Source organism: Adiantum capillus-veneris, chromosome 10 (genome assembly GCF_014529385.1).
Source record: "Adiantum capillus-veneris isolate H3 chromosome 10, ASM1452938v2, whole genome shotgun sequence".
NCBI classification, from domain to species: Eukaryota; Viridiplantae; Streptophyta; class Polypodiopsida; order Polypodiales; family Pteridaceae; genus Adiantum; species Adiantum capillus-veneris.
Genome location: NC_140940.1, coordinates 41577404 through 41588158, shown reverse-complemented (window position 1 = coordinate 41588158; position 10755 = coordinate 41577404).

Genomic DNA, 10755 nt, shown 5'->3' with positions numbered 1-10755 from the left:
AATTAGCAAACGAGTATGCACATTAAAAGTCAAAACATTGACTCAGACCTACACATGTCACATCTGGTACAGTGAAACAGAAACCTATGCCATAAAACACCTTTGATCCTCATCACTTGAGTGATGGAGGGTAGGTAAGATTAGTACGATAGGAGTGTTTCTGTTTTAGAGTTGAGAGATTAGCGAAGTTCTCTTTTCCCACTAATGTGCCTCCTGGAGGTATTCCTTTTGTTTCCTAGTGTGTACAGGAGCGTGTTGCTATTGATAGGATTTGGAACTTCATGGAACCTTTCTCTCGTTCACACTTCAAATCAGCGCGACCATCGACACAAACAGGTGTTTTTTGTCCATTAGCATTGCCCTTATCTTTTTGCATCCATGTTTGTCTGCTTTGATTGTGATTGGTAGCATAATATTCAGCGCATTGGCTTAGTATCAAACATTTAATTCAATGTAATGTTTTGTCATAATCACTTGTCTAGGTTTAAAAATCAAGCAGTCCGACTAAGCTAGTTTGACCAAGCTAGGTATTAGAAATCTTCTCTTAATACCATGGGGAATGACTTCCTAATAAGCAATGGTTACTTAGGTTCTTAATCCGATTTAGGCAGCATTGTATGAAATGTACTAGGGCTTTCTAGTGGGCTTAACCCTATTGACCTTTAGCTTAAGTATTATAAAGGGAGTTTACTAATGTGATGAGCCTGGGGAGGGTAACAGTGTTATATGACCCCCCAAAGTTACAAAATTAAAATGCTGAAAATGAACAAACAAAAAATCAAAGTGCCACAATGTAAAATTTTAAGTTGGAAGAGAAATCCCTGCTTAAATTGGTACTTCACTCACATGTATCGCCTATGGTACTAGAGCCCTAGAGGTTCCCAGTGTGGGCGCTTTTCCTTGAAAAGCAAAAAACCCAAGGCATACAAAATAAGCACGCACATCATAATTGAATCAATGTGAAAATACTTTGGGGGGTCAAAGAAAAAGTAATCAGTCAGGCGATGATTTCATGAGAAATTCCTTTTATCGTAGCTTAACTACAAAGTCTTCTAGGTATAGCCTCTAGTCAGCCCTCGAACATCAAATACTTGGCTCTCACGATTAAACAACTTAATTGACCATAGATAATTAAGAAGCTTACCCATGGTATTAATATTCGATCTCTAGTGCCTTTCGACCGTCAAATTAGCGACCCCAGACTTGTTTAATTTTCTACCTTTACATCTGTTTATGCATTTGATTACATTGCAATTTAATGTTCATTGCTGGCAAATTGTTTGAAATTTTTTTTTACCAATCAATGTGTCTACCTAAAACTGCATATGCTTTTTAATCACTTATGAGAATGCAATTACTCTGCCAATGTTGTTTGATTTTGCAGTGACTGAAGAAGGCTAAGGACATTCATCTCAAATGCTCTTCCACCTCGACGAACCAGCTTAAACTCAATAGCTTCCGAGGACGGAATCTACATCAGGAAGGGGGGCATGTTAACCGTCACGGCACACGGACACCCTATGATCTATAAACGTTGTATTATTTAGAGTCAGGTACCGGGCTTGTTGGACCAATAGGAAAAGGGTAAGAGTGATCGCCGATGAGAGGCGCACTCTAACTGGGACATTCAAGGGATTAGTTGGCTAAGCATGGGCGCCCAAGTGTGAATGGGGTGAGCTCATATAAAAGACAACTAAACCTAATTTTTACTCATTCTCTCATTTGTGCAATAGAAGAGTGCTCTTGCTCCATCTCCATCTCCATCTTCTTCTTCTTCACCTCCTTGTGTGTGTGTGTGTGTGAGAGAGAGAGAGAGGGAGAGAGCGTGTGCGATCGAGCATTACGAAGGCACGACGACGGTGAAGCGGTTGAGCGCGGCACGACTACAGCTTCTTCTTCATCGCGGCGAGGAATCCACCACGAAGGCGAGCGTAGAGCGGTGAGTGACACACCCTTTGCTCTCTTGAGCTTGCTAGTTTAGGCTTGTTGTGTGCTTGGAGCCATTTGTGGCTCGCACACGGTGTATTGGCAAGTCCCTTGCTTCCACAGTGCGGCAAGGAGCGCACACTATTCTATTTCCTACATTTAAGAATCATAAAAACAAATTCTGTTGGATCTCTGATGCATCTAACTGCATCCTTTTTTATATCACTAATCATGTCACTGGAGGACTTAGCTTGGTATGCGAAGAGATGAAAAATATATGTGCATGTAAGAGGGATGATGTTAAAAGATTTTCTGGAATTAAAATACATCCCTTCTAGTTGATTGGGAACTCAACGAAAGTCTTCATGAATCTCCCTTCCTCTGTTTGCTCAGTCTTTATAGCTGACATTACTCAGTGCAACGAGAATATCCCAATTATTGGAGAATTTGGTCTCATGAATGTATTAGATCCTCTTGTAGACCAAGCCTTTGCTCACAAAGCCAAAGAAGGGTTTGTAGGCCTCTCCTTTGTTACCTCCTCCAAATGGATCAAAAAAATAAACTAATCATCTCCTTCTCACATGAACCGGATTCATTTTCAAGAAAGTATTCAATGGGTCCTTAACCATTGTTATATTTTACTTGGTAACAAATGTTTTCGACAAATGTGTGGGATCCCAATGGGTTTTTCCTGTTCTCCTGTTATGTGTAACCTATACTTACTTTACTTTGAATATAAGTGGATCCTTAGACAAACTTCTTATATGGAAGGAATACAGACGCTCACAAGGTTCAATCATAGTTATCGATTTATGGATGATATCTTGAGTATTAATAACCCAGGCTTTGCACTAGCAGTAATGGATATCTATCCACCATGTCTAGTGATTGAAACCACCTTCTTAGAACAAGACTCCTTTGAAGATAACCTCTTTAGTAAACGCATTAACTATTTATCTTTTGAATTACCTGTTTTAAATCCAGCTAGAGGTGAATTCTCTACTAGATTTTTACGGAAACGAGATCACTTAAGACTCACTGCCTCTGAGTTTGTTATGAAAAAAAGTAACAGACCATTCAAAATTGTAGTCAATACTTGCTTGAGTATTTTACATCTTATTATCTACTCATCCTCAAATGGTTTTTCTGCCTTTGAGGAGATTTCTTCTCTCATTAGGAAATTTCAAGAAAATGGCTTTCATAAGAGTGACTTGATCTCAACTTTAACATTTGCTCTGGGTAAAAAGGAATGGCCTGGGGAAAAGTTTGATATCACACTTCATATACTACTATTGAGGAAGAAGGCCCATATCTAATGGGCCTAGTAACTCATTAGATATGTGCCTGGGTAAGGGTGGGCACACACACACACACACTTGGTTGCTCATTTGGTGGGTTTGGTTAATGAAATCCCACACTTACTTCCACTGAGGCACTTCTATTCTAGTTCAATTGTTCTATCTATGCTTGGTCTCCTTACACTTGGTTCTCATGCTCTAGTTAGACCCCTAGAAGAGCCTCCCTTGGAAAAACCATCCTCTGGTTCTGTCTAAGTCTTTTGGTTTTACTTCTTTCCCCTGTAAATGAGGTAAGATTGATTTGATTTGTAATAAGGTCTCTTTGGAACATTGAATGCTACTAAACCCCTAGTTCCAACCTAAAGGTTCACTTTATCTAAGTAGGGTTAAAACTACCCTAAGTTGGCATAGTCTTGGTGAATTCCATGCGGAAGATGTATGAGTCAATTGGACTCCCTTTTCTCATTTTGGCTACTCTGAAACTGAACCTACTTACTTGATCCTTTATACTCGGCCCATTTGGGGTGCCCTCAGCCACAACCTTTAAAATTAGATACTTTCTTCTATTGGGTTTGGTGGGGTCTTTTTAAGTTTTTATTAGCCACTGAAGGTTTGGCGGCCACTTGCATTTGGGTGTGGACTCTCTGCCATGCCGGGCTCTCGCGGCGTGTTTGTCTGATGCACATTACACATTTGCTTGTTTGGGCTCCACCCGACAATACTGATGCGGAGGCAGCTCTGAGGCAGCGAGCCATTCACGACTGTGGACCCATGGAGCAGAAAGGGATGCTCTCTAGTGAATGGTCTTCCTCTATATAATTGGTGAGTCTTCAGACTCACTTAGCATTGCTACCTTTGCATCTTCTTGTCTGTGTATCTTGTGGTATAGAGAGAAGGTTCATTGTGCTATAAGAAAATGGCTAAAGGAAAGGACAAGATGGCCATTGTAGAGTTATCCGCTCCAACTCAATCTCAGGTAGCTGAAGTTCTGAATCTAATGGAAGATGTATCTTTTCTACTTCTATGGCTTAAAAGGACTATGCTAATTGGTTGTCATTATGAAGCCATGGTTCTTGGTTGCTCATATTGTTCTAATATTGTATGGGACTTTAGCTTGGAAATAACCTACATTGTATGGCCGTGAATTTCTCTCATAAACTCTAGCTATCTAATTGATGTATGGATGAGTATATCATATTGTTCTGCAACCAAAATCTCTCACTGCCATATAGCCTTGCTAACTTTTGGTTGTGACAGTATAGATATGATGAGTATTGAGTAGTATTTTGCAGGGCACGTTGTTGTAATGGTATTGGTGCTCCTTGGTGACATTGAGGATGGTAAAGACCTATGGTCTTGCTGTATGGTTCTATATCTGGCCTATGGTTATGTAAGGACCATTGATGGCTGAGGAACTTTTTGATAAAAGTATGGTTGGTTATTATGAACACATATTCCCCATATTGATTAAAGATGCTGCACTTATATGAGCATGGGCCCTTTGGTTTGGGCTTGGTTTGAGCTGTGGCCTGCAGACTTTAGACCTTTAGTTCCTGGCTGTGATTGTGAATTCTCACTACAACACTCTACGCGTTTTTTGACGCGCAACATTTCGACACAGCGTACCTTTCCACGTGCATTTTGACGGGCATATCTTGCGTCGATATACGCGTCGATAGGTACGTGGCAATACACGTAGCAATGACTGTCAAAAATCGTGTATATCGACGCGTATATCGACGGGAAAATTTGGGGAAAAAAACCCCACCCGCACGCAGGCAGTCATCTTCGCCTGCGAGCGTGCGCATAGATCTAGCCCCTTCTTGGAAACCTATTGTTCTCCCCCCCCCCCCCCCCCCCCCCCCCTCTCTCTCTCTCTCTCTCTCTCAAGCTACATTGTTGTGTGTGTATGTGTAGGAAAGAGAGAGAGAGAGAGAGGTGTGTGAATGTGTGTAGGAAAGAGAGAGAGAGAGAGAGAGACAGAGAGGTGTGTGTGTGTGTGTGTGTGTGTGTAGGAAAGAGAGAGAGAGAGAGAGAGAGAGAGAGAGAGAGAAATGTGTGTGTGTGTGTGTGTGTAGGAAATTGAAGAGAGAGAGAGAGAGAGAGAGAGAGAGAGAGAGAGAGAGAGAGAGAAATGTGTGTGTGTGTGTGTGTGTAGGAAATTAGAGAGAGAGAGAGAGAGAGAGAGAGAGAGAGAGAGAGAGAGAGAGAGAGAGAGAGAGAGAGAGAGAAATGTGTGTGTGTGTAAGAAATTAGAGAGAGAGAGAGAGAGAGGGAAATAGAGAGAGAAAGAGAGATAGAGACAGAGGGAAATAGAGAAATAGAGAGAGAGAGAGAGAGAGAGAGAGAGAGAGAGAGAGAGAGAGAGAGAAATAGTGAAAGAGAGAGAGATAGGGAAGTAGAGAGAGAGAGAGAGAGAGAGAGAGAGAGAGAGAGAGAGAGAGAGAGAGAGAGAGAGAGAGAGAGAGAGAGAGAGAAGTAGAGAGAGAGAGAGAGAGAGAGAGAGAGAGAGAGAGAGAGAGAGAGAGAGAGAGAGAGAAATAGAGAGAGTGAAATAGAGAAAGAGAGAGAGAAAGAGAGATAGAGAGAGAGGGAAAGAGAGAGAGAGAGAGAGAGAGAGAGAGAGAGAGATAGAGAAAGAGGAAATAGAGAGATAGAGAGTGAATAGAGAAATGAAATGAAATGAAATGTTATATTAACGTCTTCAAGAGGCCAAAATGGCCGATGGGACCAAAAAAGTTACAATTGGTGAATTTGATACCATGTATGAGTATGGAAATTACAAAGGTACAAAGAACTAACACCAAGACGCAAGGGGGGGGTGGCCCAGGGGGGGTTTGTGGGTTCATATGAAATTTCTCATTGGTTCTCGTTGTCGGATCTCATGGACCTCCTCCATGGTCAGTACTCTAGTAGGGCGTCTTGCATGTCGAGCTAGAGTGATCTGTATCTTTTGTTGCAGCCTTCGTCTGTAGTGGGAGACCCCCCGAGGTCGTGGATGTCTGGATCTACCAAGTTTCGTGGCTCGATCAAGTAGTGTACCTCTAGTATGAGTAGGTTTTGAGATTTGTTGTAATGACTGCTCCATTGGCTCTCTTGTGGCTGGTGTAAAGAAATCTGTGATTTGTCTCTGAGGCTGTCTTTCCTCTAATGTTCCGAGCAAGCTCTCCTAAGTTTGTGCAGCTCTAGCAGGGACAATCCGAGACACCTCTGATCCTTGTATCTCATGACTCTAGAAAAAGGTCCAAACCCTTCTCTGAACAGGCAGTGGAAGCGGCTGCGTATCTCATAGTATGCCGGGCAGTGACATGTGTAGTGCAGCTCTGTCTCTGGCTCTAAGTTGCATAGGTGACATATCCTAGCTCCTGCCGGCACCCCTCGAAATCGGCTAGTCTCCATTTGGAGCTGATGTGAGGATGTGCGTATCTGTCTAATAGTGCATCTTATCCCATGAGATAAGTGTGTGTCCATGTATGCAGGCCTAGTCACAAAGCTGTCCTCCGTGAGTTGGAGAAGATGCTCTCTGTAGAAGGCCATCTTTGTGCCCAACTCTTGTGTCGGCTGTATCCATGTGCTCCTAGTATTTAGCTGAATCAGATCCTGACGTATGAGTCTGGTGATCTCTGTCCATGTGAGAGACAAGGAGGGTGCATCCAAAGAGTATTGAAGCGGAGGTAATCTATCCATCTTGAGACCATGCGACTGAAACCATGTCGTCATCTGTCCATACCAACATGCTGTATCGCCTTGTAGAGCTAGTTGTCGAGATGACTCCAAGGCAGGCCGAGCGTATCTTTCCGTGAGGAGATCCCATAGACCGTGCATAAAAGAAACTGATCTCGTCAACGCCTCCACCACAAGGGGGGGAGGGCGGCTAGCTCGCCTTGGATAATCTCATGTGGTACTGAGGCCTTAGCTAGAATCATTTGAGCGATCATAGAGACCAGAGGCCTCTCCATACATCTCCATCCATCTGTGTTGCCAGATCTCCCATGGTGGTCTACTGAGGGTCCCCATAACTGAACTCCATAGAGCATAGCTGGAATCACTAGAGTGTCAAAAATCCAAAGCTTTGTTCGCGGTTCCTGAAACTGAACCTGCGAACACATCCTCTCCAGTCCTCCCAAATCTGCATATGCTCTCGTCAGTCTAGTCTCTGATGCTCTCCTTAGTGAAAACACCGGTCCACCGAAGACTACCCCAAGATAAGTATATGCATATGTGTACTCCACAGTCTCCTTGCCATACATAAATGTGGGTGCCGACCTCTTGACCCACTGTGGTGTGGTGTTGAACACCATAACCTTGGTTTTCCCCAGATTGACAGACAATCCACTGTCACGAGCAAATGTATGCAGAGCATCCAAGTGACACTGCCCATCCCCTCTGGTGAGTCAAAGATCAGCACGATATCATCAGCATATAGTAGCAGCGGAATCCATGTTCCTGCTAGTTGGGCCCCTCTGTCCCCCTGACGCTCTACATAGTCCAAAAACTCATCCACATACATCCCAAAAAGAGTCGGGGATAGGGGGCATCCCTGCTTAACTCCAATATTGGAGAGGACCATGTCCGACATTCCCCCAGTGGTGCGTACCCGCCCCATCACTGTCCTGTATAGAGCTAGAATCCCCCAAATCAGCTCTGTAGGCACACCCATGTCCTGTAATCTGCGTATGAGTCTAGCTCTTGGCACTGTGTCAAAAGCTTTGCGGAAATCCACAAAGCAACAATAGATCTTCTTGCCATGGTGTCTACCCTCCTCAATAATAGCTCTGAGTGTTAGAATCTGGTCAAGAGTGGAGAAACCTCTCCTGAAACCTGCTTGCCCTGGTGCTCTTATGTCCTCTGTTGGACGGATACGCCGCGACGGACGTCAACACAGCGAGAACTCACCTAACATGTAATGTAAGCTAAGGATGAAGCTCGGACGAAGATCGACTCGCAGGTGCGTGGAAGCAAGTATAAGGTGTCAACCTACACTCTACACTCGACCGACTCCTAACTAATTCCTACAGAGGTCTCTACCAATTGTCTAAGTCACAGCCTTCAAGAGTGCAAGAGAGGAAACTTCCTACAATGCTTTCTAGAGCCGAACACCCATCAAACAATCTCGAAACACCATAGAACTTGAAGGAGACCCTATAGTTAATACCAATAGATCACTCTCCCTAAGGTCTATGAACCAAAATCCCGACCCAAAACACCAGGTGCAGAAACACGTAGGATGTCTGGCCGAAATCTGTAGGTCTTCGTTTTCAAAATCTACAGTTCCTAATGTGTAGTTATACTCAATGTGAACGCGTGGATATGCTGCAATGCAAAATCGGACAACGTATGCTCACCCAAACAACCGATGAAGCTCGTAGAAGGAGCTCGCAAAGCCGGACCGTATGCGCGTAATGTTGGTATTGGCGCGTAGCTCTAGTTGGGGGCAACACGCTGCACTTCTCCGCACTCGATTCCGACCACCGGAGCACACATAGCGTCAAGACGAAGCTCACACTCTCTCTCTCTTGTACACAGTACGCTCACTCACAGACTTCCCACTTGTTTTTTAAAATGACAAAAGGTTTTTTCATTAAGGTAAAAAAATGGTATATATACCTTACAACTTCTCAAACCCTAAAGTTACAAAATCAACCATCTACTCAATCTAACTATCAAAACTGGGATACAATCTGGAAACTTCTGTAAGTCCCAATAATTACAAGGTGAAAAATCGGGTTTTCCTTAATGAATGAATAATTACAAAAATAATAGTCCTCCGAGTAGTTAGATGCCGTGGGGTGTGTCCAGCTTCTAACACTCCCCCCCTCCTTGCTCATGTCGTCCCCGACATGGCCTTGATCTGCTGCTTCATCTGACCGTTTCTCGCATCTTTAGCAGTGATTCGTACCTGGCATGTAGGTTCTGCATTGTTGGACCAAAGATCTCTGTATTCATGGTGAAGAACCCCGTATAGAATGCTTCTTCAAAAGCCTGGAGGTGATAGGATGGTAGAAACATGATTCTTTGATACAGCGCAAGTATCACCTCCTTGGAAGGCTGACCTGACAAATCATAAGCACATATGTATGTATCTTGGAAGAAGAATATGCTATCGATCACCTGGCCTGGCTTGAAGGTCTCGAACACTGCTAAGATGGTTCTGCAAATCTTCCTCATCATAATGCATGTAAGGTCAGGTGAGCCAGTGAACAACTTTATGGCTCCCGTTAGGGTTTCACCATGTATTGGACACTTATTCTCTCACCTGCCTTCACGCCCGGCAGCTTTGGGTAATTCAGCCAAGTGGGTTGGCTTCTTTGCAAAATTTTTTGTGCCTTCCACGTCCTAACCCTTGGTAGGGGACAGAAGCTGACATTGTCTCTGATATCTTTAGGTGCCTCTACCAGGTGGGTTAGGTATTGTGGGTACTTGGTAAGCCAAGCCTTCCTCCACTTTGGCTGAGAATCCACTATAAGCTTAACTCCTTCTGGCTTTGACGTGTCTGCATTGTAGAGAGGTTCCGTTGGCTCTTCTCTGATCCGCTTGTTTATTGTTGCTGCCTCATATTTCAGCAATGGATATTGGAGAGAGGGTTGAAGCCACTCGCGCCTGAGATTGCTGGCGTCGATCTTCTGAATTGTCATAGATTTGAAGACCCTCTGCTCCCACTCCAAGGCTTCCTTCGTGCTTTCTCTTAGCTCTTCCTCTATTGCCTTACGCAATTTTTCCTCCTCTTCTTGTGTTAGATCCTGTGGCTCTTGAGAGGATCCTGCTATGCTTTCCTCTTGCATGTGTGTGTCCACAGGATCTGCCACATTTCCAAGGTCGATGCCCTCATTGGCGGCTGGCCCTGAGCTTTCTACTTCTCCTCCTTGCTGGCCTTTCAACTCCTCAATTTTCCTGAGGAGTGTTTGATTTTCTGCTCCAGCTTCTTCGCCCATATTCACGAGGAGGTCATTAAGTTCAGCGTTTACTCTTTCCGAGCTTTTTCTTTATGTTTTCCACTTCTTCTTGCAGGGCTTTTTGGCCCTCCTCCATTCTTGTTTGCATTATGATAGAACCTTCAGCCATCATTAACCTCTGCTTTTTCTCGAGAGTCAGCTCCTTCTGAAGTTCCTGCATTTGCTCTTCATATAAGTGACTCTCGGAAATGATTTGAGTCGAGCTCGTAGCTCTGACTCTAGCAGGTGATGCTCGTAGCCTCTGGATGGTTTGATCTTTGACTTTTAGTTGGTCCTTGAGCTCAAGGACCTCATCCAGGCTTGCTTCTTATTCTATCTCTGCTTTTTCTTTGGCATTTCTCATGGCCTCTACTTCTTTCGATTCTTCGGTCAGCTGTAGTGTCAGATTATCCCTTTCTCTTTCGGCATCTCGTAATAACTTGCTGAGCTGCAGACACTCTTCTTGAGCTGCTTGTATTCTTTTTGATGCTTCCTCATTTGCTTCTTCCATTGCTTGGCAGTTTTGTAGAGCCGTTGCCAAGCTGGCCTGCAGGTCACCTTCTCTCTCTTTTTTCCTTTGGCTTTGTGTTTGCAGAGAA